The following is a 13569-nucleotide window of genomic DNA, read 5'->3' on the forward strand; positions in this document are numbered from 1 at the left end:
AAAATTTGGTGTTGGAGAAATCATAATTTGATTGATATTATATGTTCTTGAGATTATGATAAACATATAATCGAAACCGGATCGAAGAACGGACAGTGTATGCAATTGTTATCATTTTTTCCACCCTATGTTGAATGGGGTTGTACAGATTTTGGAATTGTAATTTGTATTTGTTGATGGTTTTGAGTGGTTGATATTCATCTATTGTTGTTGAGTTGTCGGGTATCTCGATATTGCGCTGTTATGCCGTCGAAATGTAATTACATTGAGATTGATCATACCATGTCTTTCTTGAGTTGTATGTTGATATTGTGCCTCTCGAAAATGTCATTCCAGATTGGTATTGAAGGCTTCGAACTCGAGAATTCAACCTTGAAACCAGTAGAAGAACGAACAAAGCAAGATTGAGATTGGTTGCGTCAAACCAAAAACCGAGAAAAGAAAGATATAAATCAATGTTAAATCGGGATAGATAACTCGAGTAAGATATTACTTGAATTCCCAAAACCACATACTAAATTGTTATTGCTTTGATGTGTTCGAAATTCTTGAGATTCATTTGCTTAGTCTATTGTGTTATAGAAAAGCATGTATTATGAGATTTGGATGAGTCTTTGGTAGAGGTGCCAAGTCACTGAACGTTTGGTTTATATTGATGCGCTTAGGAGAAAGATCGACTCCTATTGTAGACACTCGATATAGTGTGCCGAAGTCCGGGAATAGGGACGTACCACCACCTCGAATGGGAGAGTAGTTGGGAGACTTGTTACGTTCTTATTCAAACCGGGATCCCTAGATAAGAGTCGAGTCAAATATTAAGAGATAAAGAGTTTGATTTAAAGCTTCGTAACGATTTATGCTTAGAATATGATACATGTTGTTTGACAAATGTTATATGCTTCTATATATGCTTGTATGAAATGTGTGTATACGTTATTTATACTGGGAAATATATTTCTCACCGGAGTTATCCGGCTGTTGTTGTATTTGTATGTGTGCATGGCAGCAGGTCGGTCAGGATCAGGATCGAGAAGTACATGAAAGATCGAGATTAGAGTGGTGATCCGGGCTTAGATGTAGAACTGGTTGTTCAACACTTGACATGTGGTTGATAAACACTAGTTTGTTATGACTTCATTTTGAACAAGTTTTGTATATTTGATCATGTTGTAGATATTGAACTTGATCTTGTAAATTAAATAAAATGTAGCATAACTTGTTGTAGTATTTTGGACACTTGTTATGAGGTGCTCAGTTTAAAAAAAATAAAAATTCGACCTAGCGTATTTAATTGATCCATTTAATCTCAATAATGATTGAAGAAAATGAGTTAGCGTCCAGGTCCCCACAATTTATCTCTATTCCAACTCCAGGCAAGAAATCTTTCCCATGAATTGAAAAATTTATTAACCTGTTAGGATATGGAGTTGAGACTCTTATTAGGAATTTCTGAAAGTCATGTACATTTAATTTACTGAAAATATTCTTTGAATTGATCAGCTCGGACTATTTCATAAATTAAAATTAGGATGATCTTGATATAACTTTGACAGTTTTCAACTTTAATTTAAACACTTGGAAAATTCCGATTACATTTTCATTTAAATTAATCAATATGTTTTGTGTTGCTATTAACGCTTAAATTGCTAGGGACTATCAATAAGCTGGTTGGGGGAGTGATAAACATAAATTTTTTTTACATTAATTAAATACTTTATAATATAAATTTATATTTTTTGTTTTATTAAATTTTTAAATATTATATGTTTTATAATAAATTGTATAAAATATAAATTGTTGTGTAATTATAAGTTTTTACTATTTTTATAGATTCGATAAAACAAGAATAACCTTGCCGTTGCAAATGGGATTAAGATGATTCTTGGATCTGTAGAAAGTTGATGTTAATATCTACAATATTGGCGGCAAACACGAGATAAAAATCCTCTCACAATTGGGATCAAATTAAGCAACAAACAAATTTACCAAAGGAGTGGCAGTTTTACAATGCTCTAACATTTTTACCATATCTCTCAAATTACTGGGTCAAATGGTAAAAAACAAATACCACAATTCAAACAACTCAATTATCTACATGTTTTGTTTTATGTGAAAAAGAAAATTCGGTTGTGATGATTTTCAAAAGTGATGTGTATGATCACATAATTTTTTGGAACACCAATGAAGACTTATGTGTAAAAAAGTAATATTTTATTTGTGGTTGTCTCCCCAAATTTGGCTATAAATAGGCGTGCATTGTAATGTATTGAGATATCCCACATTCTATGAACAAACCTTTGAGTTCATAATTTTTCTCTCTTTATTTTCCTTTATTTCTTCATTGAAATATAATTAGCATCTTAATTTCATATTCAAAGTTTTATACTTTGAATTATGAATAGCTAACTTCCCAAAGTTGAGATGAAAAGGTGTAGCTCTTGGGATGATAATAAGGTTATTAAAAGGTAATAATCTATGTTTTATATTATTTAATCATTAATTATTGTTTATGTTATATTTATTTTTTTAAGCATTATTATACCCTACTTATAAGTGGGAGTTTTGATTTATTATTGCTATATAACAACACAATATATATATAGCACAATAAATACTTGAAAACATTTATAAGTTTTGGTATATATTATATACTTATAAGATAATAATATATAATATAATATAAATATGATTATTTAATATATTGGAACCATTTTATTAAGTGGATTTCAATGATGTTCATTAATGTTAACTTTATTAAAATACCAAGAGTGGATCCTCTAATCTCAACTACTTAAATTAAAATTTGAACAATTAAAAATTATCAATTAAAGATTCAAACAATTAAAAGAAAAAAAAAACAAAACAAAAGGACATCGTAGTGGACTTGTAATTACCTTAGCTTTCATGTGAATACGATATTCGGACTCACCGAATTATACTACTTGTGAACAACCTGCTCTTTGGAGTGCAACATTCAAAGTCACATCAAGGGGCTACCTATTTGTGATGATAGGGGGCTGAACACATCGAGGGTTAAGATATATAAGTGCTGGAGTCGAGGGTCGGTGGAACCATCATGAGGTCCGATCTAACGTAGCTTATATTTGTGGTGTTTGCGGGTAGTTCGAGCTTGGGGATGAGAATCGGCTGTAGGAGAGCCTATCCAAGCCATGGTGCACTCCCTAAGTGGGTTGAGACGTGACCTATGAGGGCTCAACCGTGGCTAGTCTTGTTGTAAGGGTTGGTCGTTGCGCTTGTACCGAGAAGATCACTTTGTTTTATTACACTTTGTTTATGAGTTAGGAGAGATCACTGATATTTTATTACACTTTGTTTAAACATGTTGATGGATGTCAGGATTTTTGCATGTTTTACTTTTGAATCACTTTGCTCGACAGTCTAGGATTTGATGTTTTGAAACATTTTTAACTGCAGTTTTTTCTAATAATTGAATACCTTTATTTTAAAATGTGTAAATATAAGTTGTTATCGCATCCATGCATAAAAATGTATATCTCGAGATTTAGCTTTCAAAAAAAATATATTATAATAGTATTTTAAGTAGTAAGCGTTTCAAAACGAGATATCTTGCGCTTCGTATCCGAATGCTTGACGTGCCAACAAGTGAAGGCAGAGCATCAAAGGGCAGCACAAATGATCCGACCACTTACCATCCCCGAGTGGAAGTGATAGAATATTACAATGGACTTTGTGATAGGTTTACCTAATATGGTGAAAAGATTCAATGCTATTTGGATGATAGTGGACCGTCTTACTAAGTCAGCCTATTTCCTGCCAGTAAAGACGACTTTCTCCATGACGCAGTATGCAGAGCAGTATATTCGAGAGATAGTCAGACTGTATGGAATTTCTGTCTATATAGTGTCAGACAGAGACACACAATTTACTTCATCATTTTGGAAGAGTCTGCATGCAGCTATGGGGAACAAGCTACTATTCAGCTCAGCATTCCATCCCCAGTTAGATGGTCAGCCTAAGAGAGTCCAACAGATTTTAGAAGATTTACTTCGAGCATGCGCGATCGATTTCCAAGGGAGTTGGGAACCAAAACTACCTCTAGTAGAGTTCACCTATGACAATAGTTATCAATCGTCTATAATTATTGCTACATACAAAAAAATCTATGGGAGGAAGTGCAGATCACCTATCCATTGGGACGAGGTAGGAGAGAGAGCTACGATAGAACCCGAGGTAGTTTAGCATACCACAGATTTATTCGCCAAGATCCGAGACATGATGAAGACTGTTCAGAGTCGACAGAAGAGCTACGCTGACAGAAAAATATGAGGTCTCGAGTTTGTGATCGGAGACCACGTATTTGTGAAAATAGCATATATGAATGGTGTTATGAAATTTGGCAAGAAAGGCAAACTCAGTGTGAGATTCATAGGACCATTCGAGATACTCAAAAAAGTGGGAGCATTGGCATACCGAGTAGAGTTGCCACCGAATCTTGCAGGAGTTCACAATTTCTTCCATGTATTGATGCTCCGCAAGTACATGTTGAATCCTTCGTATTTACTGAAGTTTGAGCCACTGCAGCTTACACCAAACCTGTCTTATGAGGAGAGGCCTACTAAAATTTTGGGCAGACAGGAGAGAAGGCTGTGAAATAAGGTGATAAAGATGATCAAAGTCAAGTGATTGAGTCACTTGGAGGAAGAAGACACTTCGTAGACCGAGACTGATATGAGGAGTTGCTACCAAGAGTTGTTCGATGAGTCATAATATATAGGACAAAATTTTATTTGGAGGGGGGGTGAGGATTTCTAACACCCGAAAATCAGTCCACGTAAACCACTTGTATGAAAATTAATTAAATTGCTTATTTACTTTATTCAATTAATTTTAAATGATAAATAATATATTGTATATGACTAAATGTTTAAATTGCATGATTTCATGAAATTAAGGATTTTTGCGACGGATATTCGATATTAGACCAGGGAAAGGAGACCAGGGGCGACTAAGATGAAAATATTTTTCGATAAAAGTTTTAAGGCTCGAACAGTGGTCCACGGGGGTTGGATCATGGTTGAAGGGAGTAGTTTAGGGATGGAAAGTTTATGTTTAAAATTTGGGAAGAAAATAATAAGTTTTGAATTCATTCGGTTTCGAAATGGTTCGTGGTTTAGCCATTAAGTTATTAAATCGAAAGACTCGGGTTTACATCTAAGAAAAATATTATAAGTCAAACTTAAGCTTATGTGATGGTTTGGGATGGATTGAGTCGATAAAAGTAAGAAAAAGTCAAAACAGGGAAGTTCTGGGTCCAGGGTTAAAATGGTCATTTTAAGTCCCGGGTAGTTCAAAAGGTCTGGAAGTATCTCAAAGAATCATAATACATGCTAAATGATATTTTAAAATATTTATGATCAAAATATGATATTTTTATGATATATGCAAAGGCTGTACGATTTTACCGAATTGTTATTTTTACGATTTTTGAAGGACACGATATTTTATAATGAAAGGAGAGGAAAAATATTTTGAAGGATGTGAATTGACTTTGACACTGAAGATATGTGGGGGATCCGTTTTACAAAAAACGATGAACTTACAAATGCGAATATCGTGAGGGTAAAAGCCCAAGAGGGAAGCCGTTTAAGTGAGAAGGCCCTAGAGGGAGCCCAACTATGGTATTTCCATATTTGGCCACGACCCAGTGACGAGAATTGTTGACGTCCCGCCCCCAGGTACTTTGTGTATATAGATTGATCAGTCGACCAGAGGACGAATGATAAAGGATAATCACTTTCAAGTATCAAACTTCACACCCAAAGATATATGATGATGAAAACTTTATTATTTAATGATTTATTTACGCTTACATGTTTTATGCCAGCTTATTTTAAATAAAAGTATGATTTTTAAGTGCATGTGCATGTATATGTATTATTGGGTACATATGGTTAGAACGTGTTGAGTCATTACACTCTCTAGGTTTGAATGGTTGCAGGGGAGGATGATATTGAGGGAGGCGCTGACGGTTAAATGGATCAGGTCCGACAATACCCTACCGAAAGACTTTTATTTTCTACACTAGTAGATTTAAGTTTAAAGTTTTTAAATAATGTTTAAGAATTTCTGCTATAAAGATTTTATTCTTTGGTTTGAAGATTGGATGTTGAGTTTCTTTTAAATTGACGTAATATTTTATGGTTGACAATTTATGGATTTTTATTCGTTTAAGACTTTAATTTGTACAACACCTTGTACAAACCCACCCAGCTTAGGACTTACCCACTGCCTAACTGAACTCCTAGTCTAGACTGAAGGAATCACCTTCTATCCAACAATTTTTTAACGTCTATGTGTCAAAGACTACATACACAAGTTTTATGTCTTTGTGTAAGACAATATTTGAGTGGAGGTGTGTGTGTGTGTGAGAGAACTGATATCTGAAAACAGCCCAAAAGGTGTTCTCACAAACTGAGGGAAATAAGCTTCTACACTAAGTTGATATAACTTTGGAGTGTTCTCTCGACTGGGCTGATTGCTACTTTGTAAGCTGATATGCAATAAGCGTGCTCTTTCTTTTCTTTGTTGTTTTTCCACCTCTATCGTTGTTGATGCTTTTGGTCTGTATTTATAGCAGTAATGCGACCGTACGTCAATACTCATCACATGTGATCGTTGTAGCTTGAATGCGTTCCTTGAAATTTGTGTCTCGACTTTTCTGACAGCCATTCTGGAACATTTTGTCTTTAGGCTTTGCTGCTACTTCCATTATTGTACTATTGATAGAACAGTTGCTTTTGTACCTTTGTGCACATCTGGATTCCATTGAATAAGCTTTTCGTATATGCAAACTGGTTCGATCCTAACTGATGTTAAGAGCTGGTCATCTGAACTAATCTTCAGTTGGTCTGGTGAAATCAGTTGTCTCATCTGTTGAACTAATTTCACTCTTTCAGTTGAGCTGGTCGCAAACTCTTCATCAGTTGAAATCTTCATCAGCTAGCCGGACTTATGAAGGTCTTCTGCTGAACCTCCTATCAACTAGAAATCAGTTGAACTGCTCTTGATACTTCAGTTGTACTGGTTCAGTTCGATCAATCAGTTGTCACTTTCAGTTTGCTTCTCGATAGCTTCAGTTCTGACTCGATAACTGATCATTTCGAGTCCTGATCAGTTTCAGTTTCTGCGCAATAAAGTAAAATCATTAGAAATAAAATAACAAGTTTTGTTAACATCAAAATCAATATTGTGAACATGAAATGTTCTTATATATTAGATTATTTTTTATTGGATAGTTATGAGGTTAGAAGAAATTTTTTATGAAAAAAAAATTCCTAGCATTTATTTAAATTTTAAATATAAAAGTAAGGGAAATTTCAGGAAGATATGACGAAGGCAACTTAGACAGTGTTTCCAAAGAAATTCTTTACAAGACGCTGGATAAGAACACTTTGAGCAGGATCAAAATGTCTAAATCCGCCCAAAAAATTTAGGAGAAGTCAATCCAGTTATGTGAAGGCGACAAGAAACCAAGGAGAATTAACTTTTAGTTGTCGTACAAAAATTCGATATCATCAAAATGAAGGTTGTAGAATCAATGAATGAGTTCAATGAAAGAGTGAGCTGTATCATAAATGAATTGAATGCCCTAAGAAAACTTCATTCAAACAAATAAATTGCTCTAGAGGTGATGTGTGGCCTTCCCAAAGAATGAGATGTTAAAGCAATGGTCATGCGAGAATCAAAAGACCTCAACAAGGTGGAACTATATGATTGTTTGCAGACCTAAAAGCTTATGAATTCGAAATACAAACAAGATAGGGCGAACCAGTAGTTCCACCAGTCACAACTGCCCTTAGCGCTCTGACACTGGAGCCAACAGTTTCAGTTGAGAAGACAACTGAAAATTTGAGAAATGACGCGATGTCATTGTTCTTTAGGAAATTCGGAGGATTCATAAGAAAGAATCAAGGATCAATCAAAATAAATTACCACATGAATGAATCAAAAGAAGAACAAAAATGCATGCTATAACTGTGGCAAGACTGGTCACTTCATCACGGACTGTCCAAAACCAAATAATGACAGCAAGAGATCAGTTGTAAAGGTAAGAAGCCTTACGAGCATAGGAGAATATCAAAGGATGACAATAAATCGCCCAAGAGAAAGCACGAAACCCTAATAGATGAAGAGAATAAAAATTAAAATGGGTAGAAACTGGTAGCGAAGCATCAGAAACTGAGAGCTCAAGCAGCTTCAGTGATGAAGAAAAGGTAAAATGCCTCATGGCCTATGATGCTGAGCTGGAATCTAGCAACGAGTAGGTATTTGATTTTATCTCTACTAAATTTACACGAGAACAACTTATTTCTACACTGCACGATATGGTAAATGAGTACTATAAGCTTGCTCTCTCCTTTGAGGAAGTTAAGCTAAGCAAACTGTTCATTCAAATCACAAAACTGATAGTTCAAAATCAGTTGAACGTTCAAATATCAAAGAGAAGATTGCTAAGCTAATAGCAGAAAGGACGAAAGTCAATCTTTAATTCAACAGTTGTAGTCCGAGAACTCCAGGCTGGCTGACGTGATTTAATCTTGGAATAAGTCATCAGTCATGTTGACTGAAATGCAAGGTTCACAGAAACTAGTTAGGGACAAAACTTGTTTAGGCTTTAACAGCCAAGACGAACCCTCAACAAGCAGTACAAAGCCAAAACTGAATATGTGCAAAGGAAAATATATTAACTTTGTTAAATTAGTTATGATGCATAAACAAACTGAGCCCAGTAAGCCGGTTGAAAAGCCGATTGAAAGTATGAACAAGGCAAAAAGGTATGGGATTGTATATAGTCCTAAGAGTTCAACTGATTCAAGCAGCTGGTCACCTAAAACGTCCCGTTATCACAAACAGAACTCAGTAAAAAGCTAGTACATTCATTATCATAATTGCAAGCCTGTTCAAAAACGATATCGGATGAACCACAAGGTTAACTGAGCAAAAAAACATGTTGTATCATCTCCACAAAACACACCTATCACACACAAATTAGTTAAATCAATTTGGAATACAACGATTGGAAAGCCAGTTCGACTGATCCATGTCTGGGTTCCTAAAGGACTAATCAGTTCAAGATTCAAAAAGATTTGGATACCAAAATTTATTTATTATTTGTGATTGCAGGTTACAGGAAAACTGACCAGAAACTCAGTATGTTACTTGGACAGTGGATGTTGAAGATACATGACTGGAGATGAAAATTAATATCACAAACGGTCAAATACTCAGGTCCCAAAATCAGTCTTGGAGACGCCTCTCAAGGTAGAACCGTGGGTAAAGGTAAGCTTATACATGGTAATATTATTATCGACAATGTCTTACTTGTTGATAATTTGAAATATAATTTAATTAGCATCAGTCAATTATGTGACCACAATCACTCAGTTGAATTTAATAAAAATAGAAGAACTGTTAAAAATAAAACTGGTGATGTCATAATGACATGAAATAGTTGTGATAACACGTATAAAGTATGTTGGAGAAATCAACCCAATGAACCAATTTTTTTTTTTTGCTTTAAATAAATCTAAGAACTGGTTATGACATAAAACCACCTTAATTTAAAAATTATTGCACAACTGAGTAAACACAAATTAGTAACTGGTCTGTCGAAAATTGAGTTTTTAAAAGATAAAATTTGTTCAGCTTGGGAAGCAAGTAACCTCATCTTTAAAAAACAAATGAAACAAATCTTCTACCTGGTGCTTAGAACTGATGCATCTTGACTTGTTTGGTCCAATAATAGTCAAGAGATTAGGAGAATCAAATACACTTTAGTAGTTTTTAATGACTTCTCAAGATTTACTTGGGTAATCTTTCTCAAATCTAATGATCAAATTTCTTCACAACTGATAAAACTTTTCAAAAGACTTTTAAATGAGAAATCATTTGGGATTGATAGATAAGATCCGATCGTGGAAATGAATTTGTCAATCAAACTCTATCTTAGGTTCTTGAAATTTTAGAAATCAGACATGAGCTCTCAACTGCAAGAGCAACACAACAAAATAGTGTAGCTGAAAGCAGAAATCGGACTCTTAAGGAGGTAGCTTGAACTATGCTTGCTGATTCTAGGATTTCTCAAAAGTTTTGGGCAGAAGAAGTTAACACATAATGTTACACTCATAATAAATCGATGATTAATAAGAATCATTCAAAGACACCCTATGAGATGTGGCATGGTAATAAAAGTGTAGTTTCATACTTCAAAATATTTGGGTGTAAGTGAATCATTCACAATAATGGTAAAAATCACTTAATTGCTTCCGATAGTAAATCAGACAAAAGATTATTTCTTGGTTATTCATCAGTTATAAAGCTTATAGAATATTTAATAAGCATACTCATAATGTTGAAGAATCAATACATATTGTTTTTTATGAAACTGTACTAAATGATAAGCCAACCGATCCAGTTGAGCTTACTAATCGCTTAACAGATATCAGTTTGGACGATGACAATGAAGATGAAGATCGTGCTGTCGAAAATTTCCTTCAAATAACGGAACCCGAGGTGGTAGAAAAACTAGATGAACCTGATGCAATTCCTAATGATCAGTTTGGAATATGCCAAGAACATATTCAAGCACAAACTGAAGTCATTTCAACTGAAGTAGAAGAAATTGTGACTTACAAACTGAACCAGTTACGCAAAGAAGTTCAACAGATTCAAACTACAGATGGAGCAAAAATCATCCTCATAATTTGGTAATGGGCAAACCATATGATCAGATAAAGACAAGAAATCAAATGCTTAATTTATTCATACATTATACATTTTGAAACGTTTACTACTCGTTTTTTTAAATATACTACATTTTTTTTCAAACTTGATTTGGGCCGAATTACACAACTACATAAAAATATATATTTGAACCATTTAAATAATCAACCAACTTATTATTTTAAAATCCAAAAGAACACAGTGCAAAACGAAAAATCGCAAACCATTAAACCAAACCCTAAACTAACATTTCTTCAAAATATCATAAACTCTTAAATCCTCTAAAAAACCACTCAAAAGCATAATAGTCATAAAAAAAAGTAATCAAAATCTTTAAAATCATACTAATGTAGAAAATGAGCAAATGTCCTCGGGTTATGTGCACCATCAGTCCAGCTAGCTCAACCATGAAGTCCTCCAACATCATAAAAATCATGCTCACCTACATCGATCACACCTAGTGAGTCTAATGACACATCAAACATTAACCATGATAGCAAGTAACACATATACAGTCACATACAACAATGAAAAAACTTTTAATAAAATAGCTTTTCATTTACATAAACTTAAATATTTTTCCTTTCATCGTATCCTTTTTCCTTTCATCAGAAATACATATACATGTCCTTTGAGGTGAATTTCATTCATTAATTATTATTATCCTTTCATCATTCGGTCGACTGATCAATCTCAGCAGTAACCATGGTACAAGGAGGCAAGGCAACATTAACCACTTTTTCGTTATGTGCCTTGGCCTATATTCGGCGGGGACATCAAAGACACTCTCACCCGTCAACTGAGCATTGGCCTTACTTATCATCATATCCTTTCGATGGAAATTTGGTTGTTGGGTTCCCACGGGGCTTTGTCCCATAAACAGGTTCCACTAGGGCTTTGTCCCTTACGAATCCTCATTTCCTTACCGTCACAATTAAATTACTTCCTTCCTAACATTCTTCCTCGTTTCCATCACTTTATAAAAATACAAGCAATAATATTATTTTCCTTTAAACCAAGCATGCAATATGTCTTTTAGCATTTATCGTTTTTCACCATAAAATTCCATAAACTTTCAAAATAATCTTTTTAACATGCATTACAGCATTCGAGGCAATGCCAGGACATCTAACATTTTTTAGGTGTAAAATAACTGTTTTTCTCATGAAACCCTAACTTCCCCAATTTACCCTTGGACCTCAAAACGACGACCCGAATCCATCAAAACTTATCATAATACCTTAAATTACACTCATAAGCATTTCTTAGAAATAAACTTAGTTCTTTATTAACCTTACCTTAAGGTTAATTTAATTCGATGAAAGGGAAGAAAATAACCCGAACCTTTTCGTTTTAAAACTTTAACCTACGTCCCAGTTTTAAACTGAATCAACTCGAAACTTTCCCGAACTTGAATCATAGCTTATTAACACCTAACCATACCCTATGAAACCCAAATAAAGCAAATTAAAACCCATAGAAACTACCTAGAAGGCTACTGAAATTTCTGTCCTAGTTTCGAAAACCCTAACTTGAACAAACCCTAACCTCCTTCGTTAGTAGCCTTTAACCGACCCAACGAGACCCTAGATGGCCCTGCTGGGACCCTAATCGAACCCCTTAGACCCTATTTGACATGTCCTACAACCAAAACACGACCACAGCCCTTAACCCGTCCACTTCAAGCCTTGCGCGACCCAAGCTTCAACCTACGGCCTTTCTCCTTGCACCAGCCTTCCCTCAAGCCATCTATGACCCTGAATAGACCCCTTTAGGACCCCTGGACGTGAACCAACAATAACTCACGACTTGCTCCTTCCTAGCCCTCAAAACCAAAACCCTAGCTTGTTAAAACCAAAATTTTCATTAGCTTATTTCCTTGCTTGTCCAGCCCTTATCCAAGCCTCTATGGACCCTTAATCATGATGAAAATTGTCCCTTCCCATATCCCTATCATGGCAGCCCCTTTGTGTAACATAAACATGGATTTAAAAGCATGAAAACTCAAATTTTGATCAAATATTGCCATAAAAGTGAAAATATAAGAAAGTTGTTAGAGTAGGTGCCCGTCGAGCAAAGTGTTGGCCTAGGGTTCACATTGAAACTCTATGTATAAACAATATTTATTTTAATAATATTTTAAATTATTGTTTTGAGACACATTTATCTTTATACTCATGTTTGTTGCATATATAAAGTCCTTGAATATACAAATAGTAGAAAGAATATGAGATTCTCATATGATGAGTATCATGAAACTCATATTTGGAATACTGTATATTCTAAACAGTTCCTAGTTGATTCAACCGCTGCTAAGAAAGATAAAGGCCGCTCGAGTTTGAAACTAGAATATGCGATGTGAGTACCATGTTTCATTGGTAGGGGACTGTGATGTCCGAGCATGCAGATAGGTGCTCCTTGTAGAGTGCACTGAACAAACGTCCATAAAGGACTTTCCAAGTGGTTCTCACTTATCGAGTTGAAACATCCTAGTTTAAGGTTGTACACCATTAGTCCTTATGACCTGGGACAACATTGTGTCTTTATATGTTAGTATTGCACTTTGACTTGTTTTCCGACTCATATGGGGTCATCAGGTGACAATGTTGGGTGTTTTGTCAAAACATGTAGGAGTCTATGCATTGTAGTCGAGGATTCAGCGCTTATTTTCGTGTATGGATATCCTATGTGATCTCATGTGTATATAGTTTGAAATCTCTTATCAGATTGTTGGTGGTAATTTAGAAAGAGGTTTCTTAGATTACACCAACGATGCAACTATAACAGGACACACAGAATCGATTC

Source organism: Primulina tabacum, chromosome 1 (genome assembly GCF_025594145.1).
Source record: "Primulina tabacum isolate GXHZ01 chromosome 1, ASM2559414v2, whole genome shotgun sequence".
NCBI classification, from domain to species: domain Eukaryota; kingdom Viridiplantae; phylum Streptophyta; class Magnoliopsida; order Lamiales; family Gesneriaceae; genus Primulina; species Primulina tabacum.